This window comes from Anastrepha obliqua, chromosome 1, assembly GCF_027943255.1.
Source record: "Anastrepha obliqua isolate idAnaObli1 chromosome 1, idAnaObli1_1.0, whole genome shotgun sequence".
NCBI lineage: Eukaryota > Metazoa > Arthropoda > Insecta > Diptera > Tephritidae > Anastrepha > Anastrepha obliqua.
The window spans coordinates 105,258,487-105,283,589 of NC_072892.1; the positions used below are offsets into that span (position 1 = coordinate 105,258,487).

The 25,103-nt window shown below is 34.9% G+C and overlaps 1 protein-coding gene across 16 annotated transcripts in view; it reads right to left on the bottom strand.

Moving 5' to 3' along the window:
* LOC129235338 (heterogeneous nuclear ribonucleoprotein R) overlaps window positions 1-22,103 on the bottom strand; it is a 97,810-nt gene extending 75,707 nt beyond the window's left edge. For 2 of the 16 annotated variants that reach the window (XM_054869130.1, XM_054869129.1), the window contains exon 1: window positions 20,050-21,267. The gene's annotated coding sequence lies outside the window, so the exon portion shown is untranslated. Of the gene's footprint in view, window positions 1-8,267; window positions 8,533-20,049 lie in introns of those variants that run through there. The other 14 variants (XM_054869119.1, XM_054869122.1, XM_054869133.1 and 11 more) reach the window with 14 other exon arrangements.
* Window positions 22,104-25,103: the final 3,000 nt, after the last annotated feature.

Below are 25,103 nucleotides of genomic sequence, written 5' to 3' on the forward strand. Positions count from 1 at the left end.
TAATAAAAATAAATAAATTGAAAATAAAAAGAAAATAAAAATATAAAAAAATTTAAAAAATTCAAAAAAACTATAAAAGGATAACGTTTCGAAGAAATGAATACGTATCATTAATAAAGATATATAAAAAAATAGAAAACAAATTAGAAAAGGAAAAAAGAAAAAAATTAGAAAAAAATGAATAAAAATAAAAATAGAAAATTAAAAAAATTTAGTAGCTTATATATGTATATACTTACATACACACCTACATATAAGAACTAGCATGTATTTTCTTAAGCCCTGCACTACTGTTTTGCAATAAGTCCACACCTTTCAAACAAACCTCTTTTTGTTTTCATTGTTGCGCTATTACCCAGTACATGATACTATTTTTGGTATTTATTCTTTTCTATTTCCATTACATAAAAATTAAAAAAAATATTTTGAAATTCAGAAACTGTCAACTGTCGTTTGAGACTTCAAACTCAGAATGATTTTTTTTGCATGCCTACTGTTGACATTTAATGTCATTCTTGGCACAGGCACTTGGAAAAGTTTACATTGGACGACTGTACAACAGTTCGCTATGTAAAATCGTTCATTAACTATGTATGTACAGGCATATATACATACATATGTAAGTATATATGTATGCGTTTATTTTGGCAACAGAAATGCAAATAAGTAAAAAGTTTTAACGAATGCCTCATGATTTGCCATATTCAATGGAAGATATAAACTGATTTAATGTAAAGCAAAGAATTGTTGCCTCAAATTCTTTCTCAAATAGTATAAAAGTAGTGAGTAAATGTTGAGAAAAAAATTTTACAATTATGAAAGTTGATCTTCATGGCTGTTCTTCTGTTTTTTGGCTCTGCTGTAATGCAGCAGCAGCACGTGTTTGTTTTTTTTGTACAAGCTTAAAACGCTCCAAAAAGATTTTTTTAGGAATGCTCCTGGGAGTAACAGTCCGATCGGATATATCGTAAACTAGACCCTACTGTCGCGAGAGCTCGGCTGGGGTTAATTTAATGTGGTTTACTTTTGAGCTCATTTGTCGGTACTTCACCTAGGGTGAATAATGAATAATTTTCCTGTACGAAAGAATTAGAAGGCAACTTCTATGTTCAATTCATGCTGACTTGTATAGTCGGTTTGTTCGACGATGTTAATTAACTTAAAAATATATTCCTCCCACAGGCCTTTCAACTTCATCGGGGCTGTTGTAGATTCATTTTAGAATGAATGCATTACTGATTTTGTGTATATCGAGTTCAAAAAACCACATCGCTTCAACAAAAAAATATTTGCGAGTGGCCTCCTTATAACTCTTTCATTCTTTTACTTTCACTTTCCATTAGAATGGTTATCCTCAAAGGACTAAGGCACATTTTGTTAGAAGTTTAGCCTTCGGGGCTGTGGAACCACAATTGGGTAGCGTTCATAAGCATACTTTGCTGTGGGACTCACCACTCGGCTTGCTACTTAGATCAGATGCACGAAGTTCGCTTCTTTGAGCCAATCGTCTGTCATCTCCTTCTTCGACCGCTCAAGTTTTTCTATTGACTTAAATAAATTTTCTCAACAGTTATCGAAGGTGCTTTAATTGTTTTGAACACAGTGCTTCTCAACTTGTGTCTCAGGCACCACTTTGCTGCATATCTTTTTACTGTTGATACCTTTATAAATATGCAACTATCATCTATCTCGTGATATCATCATCTCCAGATATGTCCTCTAGTCATCTCACCCCATATTTCCGAACAGTCATATATTTTATTCATATAGCCTGCATAGATATGCGGGATTTCTGTCTCGCTATCGTCCAAATGTCTCTTTGGTTTAGTGCAAAAGAATATTCCTATGTTTGATGATTCCTGTGCTTCAGTTTCATGCAGACTAGTCACTGTCTTAGCAGATTCGTTCCCTGCCTTAATTACATCTTTGCTGCTTTCGTTTTTTTGAAGGTCGGGTAAAACAATTTCATTGTGAACTTTTTAACAGCTTTTATTTTTTAATTTTTAATTTTTTTAACCTATTTGTTTATTTATCTCTGAATGGGGACATTCTTTCAGACTACGTTAATGTAAAATAGTTTATTAGTTATTAAGAAAAAAAAAAAAACGATTTAAGATGGTTGACTAAGATGCCATATGGCCATGTAAAAACAGCAGCTGAAGAATTGAAAAACAAATTTAAATCTACACATGTCCTAGAAATCGGAGCATTCACCCCATAATTGGTTCTCGAGAAGCCAATTTTCAAGGTTTCGTACTGTCGGAGTATTTTATTAGGAATATTAAGTTGAATGGAGATTTCGATGTTGAAAGCGCGTGTCTTTATATCAGGACTCATTGCTAAGAGCTGCTCATTTTATAATGCCTATAAACACATTTTCTTTTTAGAAAGAGCTCCTAAACTCTCTTGATGTTATTTTCATTTTAGAAAAAGTTGTTAAAGTTGATATACTCTAATAATAATTGCCGTGTCGTTTAAAATTCGTGGTTAGGTTTAAGGAGAAATACAATGAAATGAAATTAATTAGGGGCATGTAAATAAAACACAGCTCGTTTTGCGCATCGAAGTCAACATCATTGAAAATTACGCAAAACATCTCCCCTGTTACTTATACTCCCCTAATGTAATTTCAAAACTACTAAATTAATTTTTGCCAGACAGTGGAGCGAACGAAAAGTGTTAGAGGGCATTTTAAAGTTATCATAGTATACTGCCTCGGTTAGTAAAGCTCACTTTAGTGGTAAGATAGTTAAGCCTGTGTGGGAGTATGAGAATTATTACATGAGAAGGCAAAAGCAAAAGTTATGGTCTACTACTGGCTAATCGTAAAAACTCCTCCTGCTTCGCCTGCCTCACTTTGAAAGTTTGCGGTTGATTTTTTCGAATTTTCTCTTGTAATGACTAATTTTCCTAAACAGCAATAAATTTTGCCTTGAACAACGACAACTCTAAACATTCAAATCGCTGCAAATCCCAACTCATCTACAACGGCAAATTAAACAACTGTGCATATATGTAATTTATCAAAATACATGCTCGTACAATCTGTCCTATGCTTGGCTTCCTGCCTAACTTTCCAACAATGCCGAGTTTTGTGCTTAAGGTAATTCTTTCTACCTCCGCAATCTTCAAGTCAAACTTGAGTTCAGAACTAAGCAACATGTACGTGTATGTGTGTGAGTAATTTTAGTCGATTTGTCTGCCAGAGGGTCAGACGATCGCTTATTTCGTTTGTTGGTTGGTCGATTGGTTGACTGGTTGGTGGATGTCTGGCATACAGTGTTTGTTTGCCTACATGTGCCCATGTGTGCGTGCCCCTTCGTAACTTTTTGTTTGTGCTTTAGCGAATTTCATTAAATACTTAACTTAGTGAAACATGCGAGGAAAGTAAGAAATGAAAAAGCAACAGCCAGGCGACATGAGAACAACAACAAGTACGACAAAATTTCATCAAAGACGTGCACACATCCACAAAGCGTTTGAATGGGAATGCGACTGCGACTGTGACTGCTGCAGCGACAGCAATGGCAATACAAAAACAAAATGGTGGACAAAATGGTGCTCCCCACTGCGCGTTAATGCGATTGTGACGTGAATTGCAGTCGCACTGCAAACAAAATAAAAACAAGACAAACAACAACTGCAATAACAACAAATAGCAAATAGCGAGCAAAAAACCACCAAAAAAAAAAGAAGAAAAAAAAAGAAACATGCACGCTACAGTATTGTATGCAAGTAAAGATACGCGTCGCGAAGCCAACAAGCGCATTTTGCGACCATTCGCCACAGTGCTCTCGGCCTGCCAACCAACCAGTCACTTAATGCACATTTTTCGCGAATTTATTTGCCGAAGATACGGAACAGGAATAATTTATAAGTACGTATGTATGTATGTATGTATAAAAATACAAGCACAAGAAATTATTTTCTCTTCTTAGGTGGTATGTATGTACGTATCTATGCATATTTGCGGTTAATGGGGCTTATTTGTATTTTTGCCTGATACCTTTAAGCTTTGTACACACATACATACATATGTACATGTGTTCATGTTTTGACCGCCTGTTTGCAGCGTGGAGGTGCCCATATTAACATAATTTCACAGCTGAGAGCAAACACATGTATACATATGCACGCACGTAGACCCACATACGTGGGTAAGTGGGCGTCGATCACTTGCAAAGTAGTTCCCAAGCACCCAAATGCACTGGTGTGTACATATTAAGTTCTTCTCTCCCAGCATTTGGAGCTCCATTCACTCAATCTGCATATCTATTTTGTAACGCCTTTCTATTTGAAGAAAATCTTGAATTGGGTCTCTTTATTATACCAAAACAGCATTTTTATTTGCGAAACTAATAATTAAAATCCCGTTTTTTTATATTAGTCACAATTAGAAATGTCGCCAAGTCGTACGTACTAGCTTGACAACAAAGCCAAAGAAAGCGGTGAATATTTTATATTATATTTATATTCCACAAAGTTGCCACATTGTTTAATTTTCGTCTCTTTTATCTCACTCAATTCTATACATTGATTTTCAGGCAGAAAATAAAAGAAACATTGTCCGTGTATCGGATACTTTGCAATTGCGAATATGTGCGTTTGTGCCTATGCATGAAAGAAAGAGCTCCAAAAAAGTGTATCTGCCAGTTACTTTGTGCTGCTGGGCATGCACAACACATAGAAAGTTTTTCAAATCGGTGTCTGATAGCGAGAAGTACGGCAACAATGGCGAGTTATTGGAGGTGCTGCAATGCAATTGTTGGCAAAGAACAACAATAACAGCACATGCACGAACAGTTACCAATACAGCTGCATTTTGCACGAAGCAATTCTGTTAGCTACGAATGAAAAACCGATTCAATGGCAAATGTGCGACCGAATGAACAAACCAAACAAAAAAAAAAAGAAAGAGAAATAAGGAGATAAAACTAAAAATATAATAAGAATTATTCCTATGAAAGCTAATAAATTAATAAATTTATATATTAATGGAGAAGGGCACGGCAAAAGAAGAATCGACGATTGGAGTGCCGAATGGAAAGTGTCCACGAAATGCATAACCGGTAAATGACGGCGGACTGCACGTTGCCGCGTGTCGTGTTGAACGAGTAATGTAACTGGCGGGTGCAGTGGGGAATTTATGAAATTATTCTACAGCTACATTTTTTTTAATATCTAACAAATATATTATAATTTTTTTTTAACAATTCAATTTATTTGTTTAAACAGTTCAAGTCATATATACATATATTTCAAGTCATTTAATTTAATTAATTAATTTTTGGCGAACCATTCTTCTGTTCATACCACTTTTCTTTTCTCCTTCATAATTTAAGAATCCTTCATTTAGTACTTTTCCTGCAATTTGTGGTGTGGGGAAAGATTTATATTGTTTTCAAGTCTTGATGTTGATGTGTTTAAAGTAAATGATCTATAGTTGTATGCTGCCTCCGAATAGTAGATGATTTTTAACGGGGAGCTTCTCCTGGCAGAAATACATACGGAGATTTGCTATTGACTGTCGAAAGGTGACCGCTATTGGGAAAAACCTTTTCTTTAATTTGGTGTGGGTTTCGAATACGCGAATGATTTTGTGCAGCCAACCATTCGGTTATGGCTTTTATGGATTTTATGAAGGAATTATGTACAGAATTTGCCTATAAAATAATTCAACGTAAAATAAGCACTAGAGAAACACTATAAGCCGTTGAATAGATGCTCTTCTTCATATGCGATTCGCGTTCAAAATGCGAATTATCAATTACAAATAACTATTTTACATAAGGAAGAGCTAGCGCTTGTTCGCCCCCATCTCGGTGGAATTTCTACGATATCAATATCCAACTATCGAAATGATTATTGGCTGATTAGCGACATCTATAGTTTATAGTCTGCTTACCATTTCTATTTTGGTAAAAGTTTTGCTCGGTTGCTACGGATTGACTATTTAATTGGAAGAGCCACAATTAATTTTTGTTTTCCACTAAGTTCATACTAATCTAATTCGATAAGATAACATATTGGGTTTTAGAGGAACAGAGGTACTCTGCTGCTTAGAAGATAGATTTGTATTCAATATCACATCCCTAACACACTCAACTTTCAAATCAAATTGGCCTAGATTTTTCTTCTACAAAGAATACTTCAAATTATTACTAAATGAATTGCTGACTAAATTCGAAGTAATATCTAATATTCTTTCTCTGTAAATTATAAGAAATGTTACCTTTTCTTTCATTTATTACAATAAAACTAGTAGATTATAATTTTAATTTATTTTTGATTGAGTTATTTAGCATCAATTTGTTTTTCATATTCTGTAAGAAATACTGCATTTTTAGACCATTAAATGAATAAACCATTAAATCAATAAATAAAAAAATTTGCTTAAAGCCACCTTTAGACTCGCTAACGCTAAAAGTCCTTGGTAGAAGCATTTCTGAAGCCAAGTAATGAATTTTAAGCAATCAGTTTTCCAATGGAATACAAAAGTCTCCAGAAATATGACTTTTCCTTCAAAAAAATTACATAATTCCAATTAAAAGTTAACTATGTAAGTCGATGCTGTGATATGCGCGTAAAACGACGTTATCTTAGCTGAGGTTGGACTAAGTGAACTGCGCTGAGAAGTGGTCAATAGTGCAATAAAAAAGGCGAAAGTCAATATGACTTATTTTAGTCGTTTTTGTTTTCTTTCTCAGCTTTGCAAACGTTGTAATGACCCATTATTAATTTTTTTTTAATTGCTGCTTTGTTTTTAATAGTTTCACAAATTTTTCATTGCCAATTTCAATGCAATCCATTTTATATGCACTTTTTTGCAATTAGCACCACTGTCCGGCACGCACACAACCATCATATGCATGCAATACAATACACTCAAACAGACAAACGATTGCCATTAAAATTGGCGTTTGGCTGGATTTCGTTGGCGCTTTTGGGGTTGCACACAAAGTGAACGACGAAACGGAATGAAATGAAATGAAACAAAGCTGATGAGGACAGAGATGGACAGCTAGAAAACCAGCAAAGAGTAGTGATGTGGTGCAGGTGACAGCGGTGGCGGCGGAGTAAAAAGCGGTTTGTCGGCTAGTCGGCCGGTCGGTTGTCAGGTTGCTGCAGTTGAATTACTACTTTATACTTTTGAATTTTAATATCTCATGTTTGCACTTTCAATTGCACACACACACACATACACACAAATACACTTGCACATGCACATAGCAGCGGCATAGCCAGACGAAGTAAAAGCGCAGCGGCCCAAAGTGCGATGAGAGAAGGGGCCGGGTCGATGGAGCCGGGCGCAAATAGTGCGCGATAAATGCGAAATGCTTTGCCGTATTGTACAGTAGTAACACAAATTGAAGAAGTCGAAGTGGAAATGGAAGTGGAAGCAGTTGGCGGCGTCGTCGTCGTTTGGAACATGAAGTCGAAGTACGAATACTAAATATGCGGTTGCATATATGGATGTACATTTGTAGCTCCAACACAGCACACAAGCGCAATCACACAGTTACACGTAAAAAGTGTACACACACATACACAAACAGCCACACATGCACTTTTTTGAGAGTATGTACATATGTATGAGAACGTATTGGCGTTATTGGGGCTGTGTGGGGGCGGGCGAGGAGCACACACACACGCACACAATGATAAAGTAGTCTCCGGCGTTTGCTTGAAATATATACATATTTATATATGTGGTGAATTTATGTAAAATTGTGCATATATTTGCATAGTTATTTTATGTATGTACGTATACACTATATATATATACATAAATATATTTTTAATTATTTTATATAGCAGTTTTGGGCACTGGGCCACGCAAAAATAGCATCTCGCTAATGGTATGCAGTTGCTGTTTTTACAGAAACTTGCATTTTTTAAGCTTTTTGAGCTGTCGTCGATTTGTTCATACCTATGATTTTGTTGAATTTTCATACTTTTTTAAATAGTAATACAGTAGATATTCTAAATTTTCTAACGCTTTTGATTTTTCCCCAACACTTTAGCTAATTTTCGTATTTCCTTTTAATCGCTAATTTATTTCGTTGTTCAATGTTTTCTGCATTCCTTTTCATAAATGCCTTCGCTCGCACTTTGGCGATATTTTTTCACCACATACACTCGCATACCAATCGCACACGTCTACAAATACTCTCGCAGGCAGACACAAAATTAAAATTCTTTTTCGGTTTTTGATGCGCGCAGCCACAATGCAAATTTCTATATGTATCCAAGCTACTTTTAATTACCTTTTGAATTTATATTGTGGATTTTGTCACTTCCGAACTGCAAATTTTTGTTTTATTTTTGGGATTTGTATTTGAGTTGCTTAGAATTATTTATAAAATATTTTCTTTTTTATTATTTATGCATATAAAATTTTATCTTCACTTGCTGCGCGCGCGTATAATTTTAACAAAACGATATAACGTGTGCACAACTGTCGCCGCATACACTTTTTGCTTGAGATCACGAAAAAATTCTTACGCGTAACGAAACTAATTCATATGAAAAACATAACGAAATTTAAATAAAATTCTTTAAATATTTTTAATTATTATTGTTTTGCCTAATATGTACGTACGTATATCTATTATTTTATATATTTTGCTTTTAATTTTTCCTTTTATTGTTTGTTAAAAACTGTCGCGAATTACAATGTGCAGTATAATAGTAAGAAAAACTGATCCAAAGGGATTTTTGTGCCGCGGTGTAATATGGCGGACGATACGTCACCGGTTCTTCTTGCTCGTCTGCTCGCACTCAGCACAGCACAGTCACAGCGGAGCACAGCACAGCGAAGTCACAGTCACAGACAGTCTGGTGTGGTCGGTCTTGGTCTTGGTTGGCTGCGGCGGCGGCAGCTTGCCTGGTTTCGTCGCGCGCTCAGCGTTCCACTACAGCGATAATGAGTGAGCACCACCAATACCAGCCAACGTATGAAGCTATCAACGCAGTCATGAGCGGACAGCAGTCGCTGCAGTAGCGTTGGCAAGCATATATTGAAAGCATACAAAAAGACTGGCTAGGCACAGAGTAAGGGTAGACCAGTGCCAGGCAAAGGCGAAATGCGGCTGCTGCAACACTTCGACCTCCCAGCCGGCAGCCGGCGTCAAGGAAACAATCGAGAGCGTTGCATTCGAGAGCGCACCGGAATGCACAGCACGCACACAATTGCACTCGCTGCATACGCCCTTTACTTCGTCGTTGCTGCAATGAAAGCACAGGCGTGCTGCCATTCGTACTCGTTCTCCCAGCGACAAACAGCAGGAAATTTGCAAAAAGCAAAATGCGAAAGCGCAACCCCCCTTTAGGCAAGTCGCGCGCACAAACGAATCACGCACACACATCTATGTGTACGTATACACATACGCTGTTGAGCGTCGCCACTCTCGCAGGCTCACAAACACAAGCGCATAGCATCACACAGAGATACTAAGGCGATGGCAATTGAGTAGAGTGCGGTGGTCAGGGTAGCGACGAATTTGCAAAGTAAAGAGGAGTGCGAAAATACAAAATAAGTAGATACACACATGCATACACATACATATGCATAAGCAGCTCGCGTGAGAGTTGCGCGCTCACTAATACAACTTCCGGCTGCGCCAAAGCTTACAGCGCAGCAGCAGCAGCAACAGCGGCTACATCTCCCCAGCGTTTGGACAACAGGAGAAGGCTGCGGAGCCAAAGGTGCTCTTTGGTAACTGAGATACCGCAATAGAACCAAAAGAAAATTATAGCAAGCAACAACAAAAAAAGCAGCCAAATAAAAAGTTTGTCGCGCGCACGATCATCGCTGCTCTCAAACATACGAACGCATGAGCCAGCAAACGAACGAAAACTTTTCGCTTTTGCCTTTTGTTCTTGCAATGCAGAAGCAGAATAAATAATCTCTAATGTGCGAATATGTTGCGCACAGGACTGAAATTGCAAATTATCTAAGCGAGATGAATAAAAGTGAAGAGAAATACAACATATGTATATATGTATGTATATAAAATAAGTATACGTAGAAGTTTGGCGAAAATAATTGACATTTCAACGAATGTCAGGGAAGCGCGCAACAAGCATAAGAAAGTGTACGAAAACAGAAACAACAGTGAATTTTTGTAAGTTGATGAAATGCTTGAATGAGCGTACATACAGATATATGTACATGTGTATGTATATACATATTTATAAACATATGCCCATACATTTATGTTTGTATTGTATGTATGCATATACATATCACAACTAAAATTTCAGCAGAAAGTGAAGGTACTTGGGTGTTGCTTCAGCAATCACGAGTAGAATTGGCAAGTCATACATTTGCCGTATGCGTCTACTTAGTAACCAGTAACGAAGCAAAGCGTGTGTGAATATATGCAAGTTGTTTGCTTCGCTTGCCGATTTTGTTCGATTTGGTTTGGCTGCAGTGGGCGGCAGTAAGCTAGTGTTTGCTTTAGTTGCCGTAAAAATAGAGGAAATTCTTTTTTGTTTTTTTTTTTTTTTTTGAATTTACTAAAATACTAGTAGATTTTAGAAGAGCGCATATTACTGTTGTAATTTTTATAAAAAAATATTTTTCTTAAATTTTTTATTAGAGAAATTTTCTATTAGAGTTGCTGTTAGATTCAAAGTAGAAATAATCATATTTGCTATTAGTCAGTTTATGAAGCTTTTTTGCAACAGTAATACTTTGTAATGCCGCTGTTTCTTATATACATAAGTAATAAATAAAGAGCAAAGGTGCGGTCAGACATCGCGAGAAGAGGGACTTTCTACTCATTTTGCTGGTTAAGCATTTTATTTTATCGTGCGAATTGATTTAAGGTAGAGAAAAAGATTTCCATCATTCAAAATCATTGGATGACTAATTTTGCGCCACCTTGTATAATACGAAATTATAATCACACTATTGCGCAATCTTAGATTCTAAGAAAGTAATAATGCAACTATATTTTTTTTGTTCAAACTTTTTTTTATTATAGACTATAAAATCTTCCATAATAACATATCGCTTTTTTTCATAATAAAAAATTTGATCTAAAATCGGTTAAACATCGTAGGTAATATAGTTAAAGAAAAAGAAGAAATTTATATTTGTAAGAACAAAACTTTCAAAACTACTAATCTAAATTAATTTCATTGTCCAATTTTTTTGGTTTCTAGTGTATCCAAGAGATGGTTTGGAGGCGTAGGCTTTTGATTACACTCGCAATGTATTATTTTACGAATTTTTATAAATTCCTGCTCTTCTCGTTCGCATTATATATTAAAGAAGGGAAAAATTTTGAAGTAAGTGGGGATCAAGTCATGATTTGCAAACTTCGTGTCAATAAACACAAAAGCTGTTCCAAGATATCTACCGTTCATTATCGAATTGTATATCCGGAAAAGGAATAAAGTTTTTTTTGTAATAAAGTTTTTGTTTTGGAATGAAATCATTATTAAAATAAAGTCTTTCCCTATCCTGGTTTGAGGCACTATTCAACTTCCTTAGCGTTTCAGAAAAGTCGTAACCAAATTCTGACTGCTATTGATTCAAACTCACACTGATTAGCCATTTGCAATCCAACTCATTAGGAAGATAAGGAAAATATATGGTACATTAAAAATTGTCATATTTATAAAACGATAGAAAAAAATTTTTGGTAAACTCTCCTTATTTAACACTGATTTTACATCGACCTATTGAGTTTCGCATGCAATTTTTAGACATTTCAATACAGTCTCCTGTCATCCAGTCCTGTTGGTATGTAACTATCTTTGTGATGCAGAAACATTTGTTTCGAAATTCCAATGATGGCACAAATATCGGAATAGTATCAACCACCGCACTTGCCACGCACCCGTGACCCGAGCAATCAACCACCACCAACAAACACTCCCCAAAGGCATCAGCACTATTAACAGCAAAGCTCTCACCCACCACCACCACCACTCAGCCTCACAAACAATTATTTGACTTGTGTAATTCCGCGGCAACCTCACCTAACCGACAAGCTATTGAGGGTGAACCTAAAGCCAAATGCCTTTGTACAAATGACAGTTGGTGCATCAACTGTAAAGTTCGAAGGGTGGGTGTAGGTGGTAGCAAGCCAGCACTGATAAAGTGACTGCACAATTTTCATTACACCACAAGCGCTTTGTGATCAATTTGTAAAGGAAGTAATATTTAAACATTAATTAGCTTGCTGCTAGCCGAGGGCGATTGTTAGCCACCAGTGATGATTTCTACTTGACAATGACAAATTCAAGCAGGGGCGAACCTAGAAAAAATTCGTCGGAGGGGTTTTGATTAAATAGTTTTAGTTTTTAATCAAGTGGACAGATACCTATAACATTTCGAAAAAAAAAATTTTTTTTTTCATAAAATGTTAATATAATCCTTTAAAAATATGTCAAAAAATATTTAGAACGTAAATTTTATGTATTTCTTATATTGTAGATCGTCAACCGTGACGACTCTATTCTTTGCGTTCGAGCGCTGGGAGAGGTATAGCTATGTATTCAAACTTTAGATGCGTTTTTCTCAAAACTATATTTTTCGAATTGGCGTACACGTTAACTCGAAATGTTATTGACCGATCTCCCTGAAATTTTCCACACATCTTTTTTATGATATTGCTTTCTATATGAATTTAGAAGTTTTTGAAAATTTTTCGAAAAAATAATTTTTTCGAAGCAAAAATAGTAGGAAAATTCGCCCCAAAAGTCATTTTTTTTACGGATTTTATTCCGCGAATTTTTTTTTCCATTTATTATTAATTTATATAGAAATTATGAGATTAATAAACAAAAAAACAAATTTTTTGGTTTTTTGTATTCAGTTCACCGTCAGAACGCCGATGCTACAATGCCCGCCGATTGAGAAGCCCCGCTGCGACCTTCCTGGAAGAATTGAGTGTACATCCGCCATTTTAATGTACATATAAATAAACTGTATGCCAATTTTGAAAAAAATATACCGACTTCTTCATTTTAAATAATTTTAATGAAAATCAGGGAAAACATGGCCGTTTACAGGTATCTGTCCCCTTAAATAGAAAAGTAGTATACTTTAATTAAAAAGGCCAATAATTTGGATCCTGAATTTTTTTACAATAAAATTATTAAAAATATGGTATGCCATAAAACATCAGATATACAGTACATATATGTATACAAATACCGTTTACACCATTTCTTGGATGCTTGACCGAGCTCTTCCTCGAATATGTTGTGTTCATCTTGATCTACAATCAGAGGTTTGCCATTATCTACCGAGGGGCGGCCGCTATTACAAGCAACATTTTCTATCATTTCATGTCTCGTGCCCGGGGTGTCGAACCCAGCTTCGGCGGCTGAATTATTATTTCACAATTTTATTTCATGCACTCTTTAAGAGGTAACCCTGGGTAATACTGTGGAATTTTCGAAACATAATTTTTTGTATTGGATTAAAAGGTGCTTTGAAGCTTCTCAAATGTTACGCAAAAAGTCTAATCTCTCACAAAAAGTTGTTCCACGAAATTCAGAGCGCTCCTTCTTCAAAACGGCACGAAGCATAAATATTAGGCCGGGTCGATTTGTGGGGAGGCAAAAAAATCGCCCATTGCTCTGTGAAAATCATATTCTATGGATCAAAATAAGAAACTTTGCCGAAGAAACCATACCTCTAAGACGAATTCTGATGTCCCCCAATTTGGGTCGAACTTTTTAGTTTTTTTTTCTATAACTCACTTAAATTAATTTTTTCATTTACATATGTTCTGACTAAATAAATTTCTTAAGAGAAAAAATAGATATTATTATAAATAAATAATAAATATTATTATAAATAAATAAAAATAAAGAAAAAACATAGCCATTTAGCTGATTTTTTCATGTAAAGACCAAAAATGGTGATATTTTGAAATTGGGGGACATCAGAATTCGTTTTAGAGGAATGGTTCCTTCGGTAAAGTTTCTTATTTTGATCCCTAGAATACGATTTTCACAAAGCAATGAGTGATTTTTAAATCGACCCGCTCTAATAATCATCATAAAGAATTTTGATTTGAAAATGAAAAGTTTACGACTTTTTTTAGGTAAACGCTAATTACACTAATGCCAATATTTCTTCTGTTATTTACAAATTTTCTGAATTAATACTAAAATCTTCTACATTCATATGAATTACATAGATTTGTGTTATTTTGTCCAGATTCAAGTCACCAAATTGTTGCAGTATTGGCATTTTGTAATTTTTCCTAAATTCTCAAGTATTTCTCTATCTCAAATGAGTTTGAAAGAGGATTTTTTAGACTAAAATTGGTATGAGCAGGCTTTGGGAACAATTTTCTAAAGAAATTGTAAAATAAAATTTAGAATAGTGAATAATTAATTAATTATTTTATGCATCGATTAATCTTGTTGAGCTGATCAATAATATGATATAGAATTTGGTATAAATTAGATATAAGTTGGCGCAAAATTAATCACTCTATCAAAAGAATTATACTTTTTGCAAAAGGCGTCATACTGTCAATTATATTTGGCACTTGTGAACTAGACAGCCGCAGTATACAAACAGGCAAGCAATGGAGCGCATAAAGTTCAAAATAAAGATTTCCATTACTCACAGTTATATTCTTCTTCTATGGTAAACAAGTTATAAAAAAAGGATGATTAATTTTGCGCCATCTTGTGCCTTTTGACCTTTTAAAGGAAATAAAAGTTACTGTCCGATCTTATCTAAAGTAAATGGAATGACTTTTGCAAAAGAACGATAACTGTTATCATAAGGAAAATAAAATAAAAATAAAAAATATAGTAAACAAATATTTAAAAAATAAAATAAAAATCAAAAATATATTTTACTTTTGAATCTGTAAAATATAAATAAAAGAAAATTATTATTTTTAAGATTTTGCATTCAAATTGCAACAAAAGAATTAATTTCCGTAGTTGCTGCTTTTTGTTTTATTAATGATCATTTTAGGCAAACAGTTATGCATAAAAAACTGTTATTTGAGGTTTATGGATTTTATCGTTGTCAAAATATGATACCAAAAGATTACTTAAAATATGGTAATCGTATCAAGCAAAGCATGAATCATATTTTAATTTTTCTTCGATTTGATTTCCAAATATGAATTTGATTACAATTTTTTATCGATCAGAAAGTATGGCCAATCATAATTTTTAACAGCAAATATGATGAACTGCCAAAGGCTAATTGTTCATTTTACTTGCTCTAAAGTGAAAATTTTCATTTTACAATTAAAAAAGTAAATTACCTATAAACTATCACGTGAAAAATTAAGGCACTCTTAATAAAAAAGGCGACTGGCGCTCCCTCCTTACAATCAAAAGCTAGGATTTCAAATATTGAAAAGCAAATCTCGCTGGATTCTAAACAAAAATACATTTATTAACACCATTCATGCTTCATATCGAGTCGATTGTTTTTAGGAAAGAAAAACCAAAAAGGTTCAGTTTCAAGTATGCAAATAAAACTTATAAAATTTTTAACAATAATTTCTAATCGAGAAAAAAGTTGTAAAAATTAATTTCGAGTTTTGCATTGAAAAAGTGTATATGTACATAACTAAATTTCATGCCTGTGGCGTGTTGTGTCTGCATATTTTTCTGCTGTATTCGAACATTTTTTATTATACCCACCAATAAACGCTGCCTGCCAGTCTCTCAGATTCCAGGTAAATGAGATTAGTTATTGGGAAAGTGCCTAACAGCGAAAATGATATAAAGCGCCTACTACTCTCTTTTTTTTACCGGGAAATTCGTAGTCTGTAAATTTGCTCGATTTTGGAGATCAAAGATCTTTGCTTGATTGACTAGACCATTCATATAGTATACCCCGTGCCCCCCAAAATTGCCCACTGGATTCGCTCTTGTAGCTAACACGTGATGCATACAGCGGTGAGTGGCTCATTTACAGATATCTCATAAAAATATTGTATATACGAATAACATATACACACATACACACATAATATTTTTATAAACGTTCACAAACAAAATGCATACATACATACAGACATAAAAGTGAAATGCATAAAATGGAAATAAAAAAATCGCAAATTTCAAGTGACTTGTCATGTTTTGTTCAAAAATTAATCATCGTTGTGCAAAGATGAAATTAAGCGGTCCGCAGTGACGATGAGCGCACGCTTCACACGAATTTTAGCGATCAGCGGAGACAAAGAAAAATATTTTCACTTTGATGGGCATACTTAGAGGTAGAACACAATACTCTACATATACATAGTAGGTACATGCACACACACATGCACCCAAACATACATATAGATAAGTTCCCAAATGGGTGGGATGACAGAAGCCATTAGATGATTAAAGAGTTGTTGGGCAAAATGGAATAGAAAAACCCACTTTAATGCAAATTAAAATGCAAAGCAATAGAGAAGCTATGTTTTCAAAAGTAAAATAGTTTTACAAATATTTTAGAAACAAGTAGGGATTGCAAATGTATTGTTTGTTATTATTGTTATTTTATTTTCAATTTAGTACTATGTTGTTAGTTTCGCTTGGTAATAAAAAATAAAAGCAATTCTATGGCGTGCACAAACGCTGGGTGGTATTGTTTAAAAATATCAATAATATGCCAAAATATTTCTTTTAAAATATTTTATTAGTAAAAAATTTTAACTAACAAAAATATACTTAATAGCAAAAAAAACTTGTTTTGATTGCAATTTCTCTCTTTTAGTTTATTCCAAAGGATAATAGATTCATAAGCGTCGTATGTCATAGCTCAAGTAAGTGGTTTGATGATCAAGTAATTTCACACGCTTCCTTTCCCTTCGTTCCCCCGACAGTCGGTTCTTTGTTACTGGACCCGAATTTATTTATATACGGTAAAGGACAGCATTCCCTGTACATGTATGGGGAATGTACAACAACAGCAATAGCAACCCGCTTCCTAGATAAGGCATGCCTTATCTCACCTTTCCAAGAGTACTTCAGAAAGCATCAAATTTATTTCAGAAACCGTGAAATGATTTTCAGAAAACTCAATTGAACTTCAAAAAACAATAAAATAGTTCACTTAAAGAATAACAAGACAAGATGGCCGCACTTCTCGAACCAACTGTCTTCAAAATATTCGCAGAAGCTGGCAGAAACTGGTGGTTGAACCTACTTAAAAAAGGAAAACAGCAAAGCAAATAAGCAGATTACCCGAAATATCTCGAGACACTCTCAAAAGCATCTATAGCTTTTAATTTAAAAATAGTTTGCTATTTATTTTTAGAAAACAAGTTAAGTATCTGTGTGCAAGTAACCAAAACCTAAAGAAATCTTCTTCAATTTGTGGTCTCAATCAGCTCACTAAATGAAGCTTTTCAGAAATAGGTGGAAGATTTAGAACATCCCCTAAATGACGCTGGTGTCAAGTTATTTCGAAAAGTTGTTTTGTTTAGATAAAAAAGCAACGAAAGCCTAACCCCGTCAGTGCGGAACTTTAATCGCACTAAGCAAGCCAGTGATTTTATTTAAATTCTGAAGATTGTTCAGCAACACTTTGCACTATAGCAGCAACATTCTCAACAGAACGTCCAGTTTTTTGTCTGCCAGTCATTTTTCTATTCTCGACAAAACTAGTTTCTTGAAATTTTTTCAAAACCTGTGAATTGTCGACTCATTCGGACGATTATTTCCGCCAAAAAAATCACGAATTTGGCGATATGTTGTTCATAAAGATGGACCATTTTCATTATATGTAAGTTTTGTTCTATCTTTTAAAATTGTACATCTGTCTGTTTGGCAAGTACGAAAAATTACATAAGAAAGGTACCGTCTAGGAATTATTCACTACTAACAACTAGGAGCCACTTTTGAATGACCCTTTATAAGTAAGTATTCGTACATACAAATATTAACATACTATAGTTAAAATGAATGCTTCGCAAAAGCTGGCGCGGTAGGTGGCGCGGGGCCAATATATTATGAAGTACTGCGCTGTTATATAAATGGAAAAGAATATCTCTATAAACACGCACGTTTGTGTTAAATGGCAATGGAATTGTAATATTTTTAAAAGCTACGTGACTCGATACAAATTTAATATAGGCACAACCTTTTTATTAAATCTTAAAACCCGGAAGCTTGCAAATGAGTATTGGCAGTATTAAAAAAATTAAAATTTTTTAAGGTCTGAATGAGATTTCACATGCGCAAAGTACGCCAGTCAATTCAAGCATACATATTTCAAATATGAGAGCAAGAAAAATAATTCATTTTTAACTAACAAATATTTCCGATATCAGTTCTTAAGAGTCTATAAATTTATTTTTAATTTTTAAACTGGAATGGGAAAACTTTGTTCAATCCAGCGTAAAAACTAGCACACCTTGTTGTAAAACCGTCCAAGGGCTGCAAATACTAAATTCAATTTTTTTCGATATCAAAATATAAAATTCAGGCACAAAGTTCTTAGAGATATGGTAAACACAACCTCGTACATCAAGAATCAAGATTTAGATCTCAGAGATCCCCAAATAGCGAGCGGTGTTGCGATCATCGAAATTGTTATTACAAAAATTACCTAAAGGCTAAAAGAACGTATTAAAAAGAATCTAGAATCAGCTTAGTGCCCAATGTTGCATGGTATATAAGTATGAGTAAATAAAAAAATGTTGCTTGCTAGCTTAAGGTGTAGACTCAAATAAGCGGTAACCCTGAGCTCCAAAATATATTTAAATTCAATAAAAAAATATTGTAGCTAGAAATATATTTTTATAAAAAAATAGTTTCAATAAAAAAATAGTTGTAATAAATAGTCAAAATTTGTGACACTGACAGTATATGCAGTACTTTCCGTTTAAATCGTTTATGGGTTAAGACGAACTTCCTTCTAAGTTGAAGAAAATCAAAAAGTGTTAGCCGAATTTCCAGAAAATACACGCACTTTTCGTCGCTCAAGACAGTCTCGCTGGAGGTGAACTTACGGTTCATATGCAAAATCGATATTTTATTAGGCTGAGGTAAGCCGCTTGTTGATTCCACTAACGAAAGCTGTGCCAACATTTTAGTCAGCTGTTCCTTTCAGTCTAAGTTGTCACGACTATCATAGAACTGGCAGCCCTTCAATCATTTGTTTATTTTGTTAATTGTGATTGGCTTATTTTTCAATAGTTATATTTGTATTTAAAAATTTACAGTTATATAGTTAACTCAAAATGAATAATAAATGAATAACAAGAAAGAAGAGATTTTCGTTAAAAGCAAAGTACGGAATTCTTAAACGATTACAGCAGGGTTAGGAAATATATTAAGCAAGTCAATTTTCTCTCCGGTTTGGAAAAATATAAATTTTGTGAAAAAATTTAAACATATAAATATAATTAAAGAAGCGGTTTGTGAAGGCCTTGAGAAGTGGAGTGCTGATTAAAATGGTTCACGCAAAAACGGGCTAATACTTTGACTATAAGCAATGCGGTGCTGAAAGGTAAATAACATTGGACCAGCCGACTCAAGTTGAAATCTATTAGTTTGGCGAAGTAGAAATCCATTATTTTTGTGTAAAATTTTTGCGTAAATGGCTGAAACCCATTTTTATGGTCGATCTTTAGCTCCTAGGCGATGCTACGACTACTAAGATGCCGGTCAACTTCGATTATTTTTATGATTTTATCGGCATTATCTATACTATAAAGGTGAATGTCTGTACGTTGTCTGCGCATCACTACGAAACGACAACAGCAAATGACGTAAAAGTTTTTAGCCCCCAGGCCGCGCCCCCATTCTCATTCGTCACTAATAAAAGTGAACTTCGTTTAAAACGAATAGATTTTCTTGGTGCCTTTGGAGTTCGCTTTAAGCGGAAAGTGCTGTATATAAAAAATGCATCTCTAATCTATAACAAATTTTATACTCGAAAGTTATGGTATTGATATTGGACATCTCGGGAATTATAAATTTCTTCGAGTTTGGAAAATAAATAATTGTTAATTGCTTCTTACTTCCCATTGCAATCCTTTTAGGTGTGGCTTTAACCGCATAAAATTACTTATATTAATAAAGAAAAATTATTTAGGCACTTACTACTTTTTAGTGTTGCTATATCCTTAATGCACGTATGAAAATGTAGACAGACTTGTTGTTGTAATCCTTATGCACTGCTGATCCTAATGAGCTAATGTGTAGGCACGAAAAAACACCACCAAAAATTTTTTTTAACCGCTGTTTGACTGTTCTAAGTATGTCGAATGTGTGTGTATATATATATTTTTTGTGATGTATTGTAGTATTTAACAACAAATAGTATAAAACTAAAACAAAATGGGCAATGCACACAAAAATATTCAAACAAATGTATAAAATTTCACTAAAAGAACACGTTGATGGTTTTTTCTCTTTGCTTTGTTGTGGTTTTTTTGTTTCTTTTTTTACTTTGTTTCGGCTAAATTTTAACACCACAAAAAAATTGTTTGATTTCTTCGAGTTTGGTTTTGTTTATTAAAATTTCTTTAATTAATTTTACTTTTAATTTTATTTTTTTCTCGTAGTATACTCTGCAGAAGTTCAACACTATTTCAAAGCACTTTGAACACGTTTTCTTGTTTGCGTTTATATGCTGATTTTTTCAGTTTGTCGATTTGCCAATTTCGATGACTCTGACCGTGTAGATTGCAGATGTAAACTGCACGTTGCCACGCGGCGATCACACGAAGCGAAACGCGAATCTGGAACGACAATGGGTATTTGTACGAGGGAACGCGTCACGGATCGTCAAGTTATACGAATGCAATGAGATTTCTGCTGTTGCTGCTGCTGCTCCTGGTGCTCTTCCGACTGCTAATGCTGCGGCTGTACTGCTAGCGTTGAACTTCGTTGGTTGCAATGAATGAAAGTCGTTGCACTTGGCTGTTGAAAAAAATTGTAGTATTCCACTTTGATTATCCAGTCGTCGCTTATCCAAAGATTTTCCGTTTTGTATTTCCTCCTTTTACTTGGTTATTCCTATGCTATATTATAATTATGCCAATTATTCCTTTTATGAGTGATTATTTTTGTCTAAATTTTGATTCGCAACAAATACGTTCGCGCCGGCCGTCGTCAGCGTTTTCGTTCTCTCGCTGCTTATTTGCACACTAACTGACTGACTGATTCGTCGTTGGGCCAATACCACCGACGTCAAATTCAAATCCGTAAAAAAATCGTTGAATCGGATGCACTTTCTCGTCTTGCAATCGATCGTGCAATGTAGTGCAACCGAACAGCTTCGTTTAAAAGCGAAAAGCAATTGGCGCGCACAAAGTATGCGATTCACAATGAAATGATCAAAATTGAATATGTGGTAGTGTAGATAGTGGTGGTTGCCGGCTTGCTTGTTGGGGCCGGTTTCCGTTAAAAAGCGCAGAATGAGATGGTGAGAGCGTGCACTCAACACGAACACGAAAAGTGCAATCGAATGCAACGATGCAATTTGTATTGCAGCGCCGATCGTTAACCGATCACACGAATGATTCTAGCCGGTATTGTTGCTGTATTGCAACCGACGTTGTAGTAGTGATTAATCCGATTATGGCAGCGTGGTTAAGGTGTGGATGATGTTGCTGTTGTTGTTCAACACTTACGATCGCTCCGACTTACTCCACACCGATGTGCAATGAATGCCGATAGTTGTTAGTGGTGTGTGCGCGCAAATGTGTTGGTGCTCGTTTTCTGCGAGCTATTCGCCACTGCACAATTATAATGCAAAACAAGTCACGAACTTGCAACGACTAATTCTAAATTGCAATCTATTCAATGCACTTTATTTGCGTGCAAATGTTGAAGCGAACGAGACACGATGGACTGAGAGAGATACAAAGAAAGAGAGGGAGAGTGGGCGTGTAGGTGAGTGGAACTTGTATACAGACTAGACTGGAGCTTTGCTGCTGCCGTACGAACGATCTCCTGTTGCTATGTAATATAAATTGATTTGCTAGTTATTGTTGTTAAATCAATTTTACTCCTTTTAGTTTTATATATTCGCCTTCCTTTTTGAAAGTTTTACCGCCTTTTCTGGTCGCCGCTGCGTTCGTTGCGTTCGCTATGGTTATTAGTTTAGAAAGTTGAAGAATTGGCCACGTGTATGCGCTGTGCTGCTGAGCAAGTTCGCAATAGCTGTTGGCAAATCAGGTTTTCCACAACAGCCTGTTTTAAAAAACGGCTTGACTTGCTAAAGTTTCAATTACTCTTAATATTTTTTATACATAGAAAATAATATTTTTCTTTACTTAAGTTCTGTTCGAAACTAATTTTAAATGCGTCGTAAGCGTATTAAGTTGCAGCAGATATCAATTCGAAGTTTACGTTGAAGAAATCTCTTTTATTATAGAAATGACTTTTAGGCACGATATATGTAATTTCCTTTCTTGCTTATGGAAGCAGATTTTGTGTTATTGTCTTCAAAATTTTTATCTTTTATTAGACAGTATTTTCGTCACTTCTTTACAAAAACAGTGAAAATTGCTTGGTCTAAATGTTTTCACAGCGCTGAGCTTATCTCCTGCACACAGTTTATGCTTAATAAAATTTAATGTTTTTAGACATTCTAATTGCGCTCTTTATAAAAAACTCCATAAAACAGACAGATTTTTCGTTTGTTCCAAGTTTTCACAACCTAGGCGTTACGCTTGAAATCGCCTTACCGCTTTTGTGTATAGATGAATAGCAAATCCTTTGATGATCGGACTATAGTACTTTTAGTTGTAGTTAACGTTGTTTGCAAGTAAACAGATTGAAATAGATTGCTTATTTGTTGTTTTTCCCCTTTATAATTGATGATGCTGTGTTTAGTGTGTGTTTGTTGTTATCAAAAATATTTAGCTGAGTTAGTAAAATATTTTAAAAGTTTAAGTTTTAATCGTCGTACTGTTTTTTGACTTTTGTTTTATGTTTTGTTTGGCTTGCTTGCTGTCTAATTTTTTTTTTATTATTCTGCGATTGTCACTTCGTTGCTGTTCTCACTCACTTAGTTTCAGTTTGCTTTTGTGTTTTTTTTCTACACTCCTTTCAGTATTTTTCACACTTGATTTGTGTTTATTCCTTATTGGGATCACTTACTATTTTCAAGTATTATTTTCAACACCTTTCTCAAATGTCTTCAAGTAATTAATTAGGTGATTTGCGCGCGCCGCGTCATAATGCTGCATTTTTTAAACAATCATTACACACACCTGGGGGTCACACAGAGAAATTTCCAAAGTGCAAAATGCAATTTTCTTGCAAAACACAGTTTCCAATCAATGTTTGCGGCGAGCACTCACTTTTATGCTACCTTCTAGTAATATTTCTCAATCACAAAATCAGGCGTCTTTTATCGCTTATCATATATTTATTTCTTTAAAGTATATTTGTCTTTTAGACTTTCTATTAAATTAATGGGCTAAGTGTACTTTTATATTTTTCTGTGTTTTAAAGTACAAATGCTCTGCACACTCGAAACAGTCTTTAAATTGTTTTTTTTCGATGCACCCACTGTATATTGGGCTTTATTATTAGATTTTTAGTTTTTTCTTTAAAATGTAGTTTATTACCTCGTACAAAAAATTAACTTAAACGCGCGTACTAATATTTATAGTAAACAAAACTATATTAAAATGTGGAAGTAAAAGCGTAAAAGTGTTTAAAATTTATTTAAGCAAATATTGAAAAACTAAACTTAATACGAGTTCACTAAGGCGTAAAGATTATAAAAACTATTTAGAGTTGAAAATTAGTTAAAGTTGAATTTTTTATTTGCCAAATTTCTCCGGGGTTGTTGTTGCTGCTCCTGTGTATGTAGACTGCGAACTGCGGCTATTTCGTATTTGTTGTTAAATTTTTATTTTGTCTCATCTATTGCTGCTATATTTTTATAGTAGATTTTTTTAGAAAACAATTTAATTTTTTTTTTTGTGTTTTTCCGAGTATACGCGGACTTTGTCTTACACTGCTGCTAACGGTTATTGCAAAATTGATTTACCGGCTACCAAATGCTAAATAATTTTGGAAATTTCGGCAAACTTTCTGGATTTTTATTTTGTTTCAGAAATTTGTTCACATTTCCGACGAAACGTTGTAATTTTTGCTATGTTGCTTGCTCCTGCTGTATTTCTGTTTTACTATTGCTGGCGAATTTTGACGATTTTCCTTTGGTAACTGCAAAATTTTGCCGATTTTTATGTATAATAAACTTTTGTGTAGACAATTAATTGTGCCGTGTATATTTTATCCAATTGAAGTTGTGAAAATTTTTAGATATTTGTGCCTGCGATGTCTTCTCATCGTCGTCCGTCCGCGATACTGTGGCTAAGTGTAGCGGTTGCGTTGATGTCTGGCGTTTTGGCTAACGACTCCGTCTCATCGACGACTCTTGTTTGGCTCGGTTGAATTCAGCTCAGCCTCAATTCAATCGACTAGAGTCCAGAGTACAACAATTGGCTTTGTAGCGCAAAAGAGTGTAAGAGTGGTGAGCGAGTGTAAGCATGCGTTTGTGTGCATGTGTGGCTTAATTGGCACCAGCGACGACTGCAAAAATATTGTAGCGCAGAAATGTATATATGCACGTCCATACATACATCACTGAATTGCTTGCCTGAGTGGACGTTTTTACCCTTTACCATTACTCGTTACCTTACCCCTCACACCATTGCCGCTTCTGCAGTTAACGTCGTCACACTCACTTATTGCTGCCAACGTTTTTTTTTATTTGTATCTTGCCACAAATTTTTTTGTTGCTGTTGCTGGCTGAAAGTTTGCAGTTGACGCACTCTCGTTTGGCTCTCTTTAGCTGCATTCGTGGCGCGCTGCATGTGTGTGAGTGCATTTCATCATTCATTGTGTACGAAATTTGTGCGCCGTCTTCGTTGTCATTGTGTGCGTTATTGCCGGTCTCACCATGCACCATTGTTGCTTTGGCAACCCTTATGCATGCAATTCTATAAAGCTCTTTTGTTGTTGTCGCTTTCAACTTCCGTCTTACTATTTTGTTTCGCCTATCACCTCATATTTTCAGTTTTGTTTGCTCACGCTTGATTTTTCTTTTACTGTTCTCTTCCCTAGCTTTGCTTCTGACCAAGCGGCAGGGTTGCATTTTGCAACACGCACACAAGTGCACACGGACATAC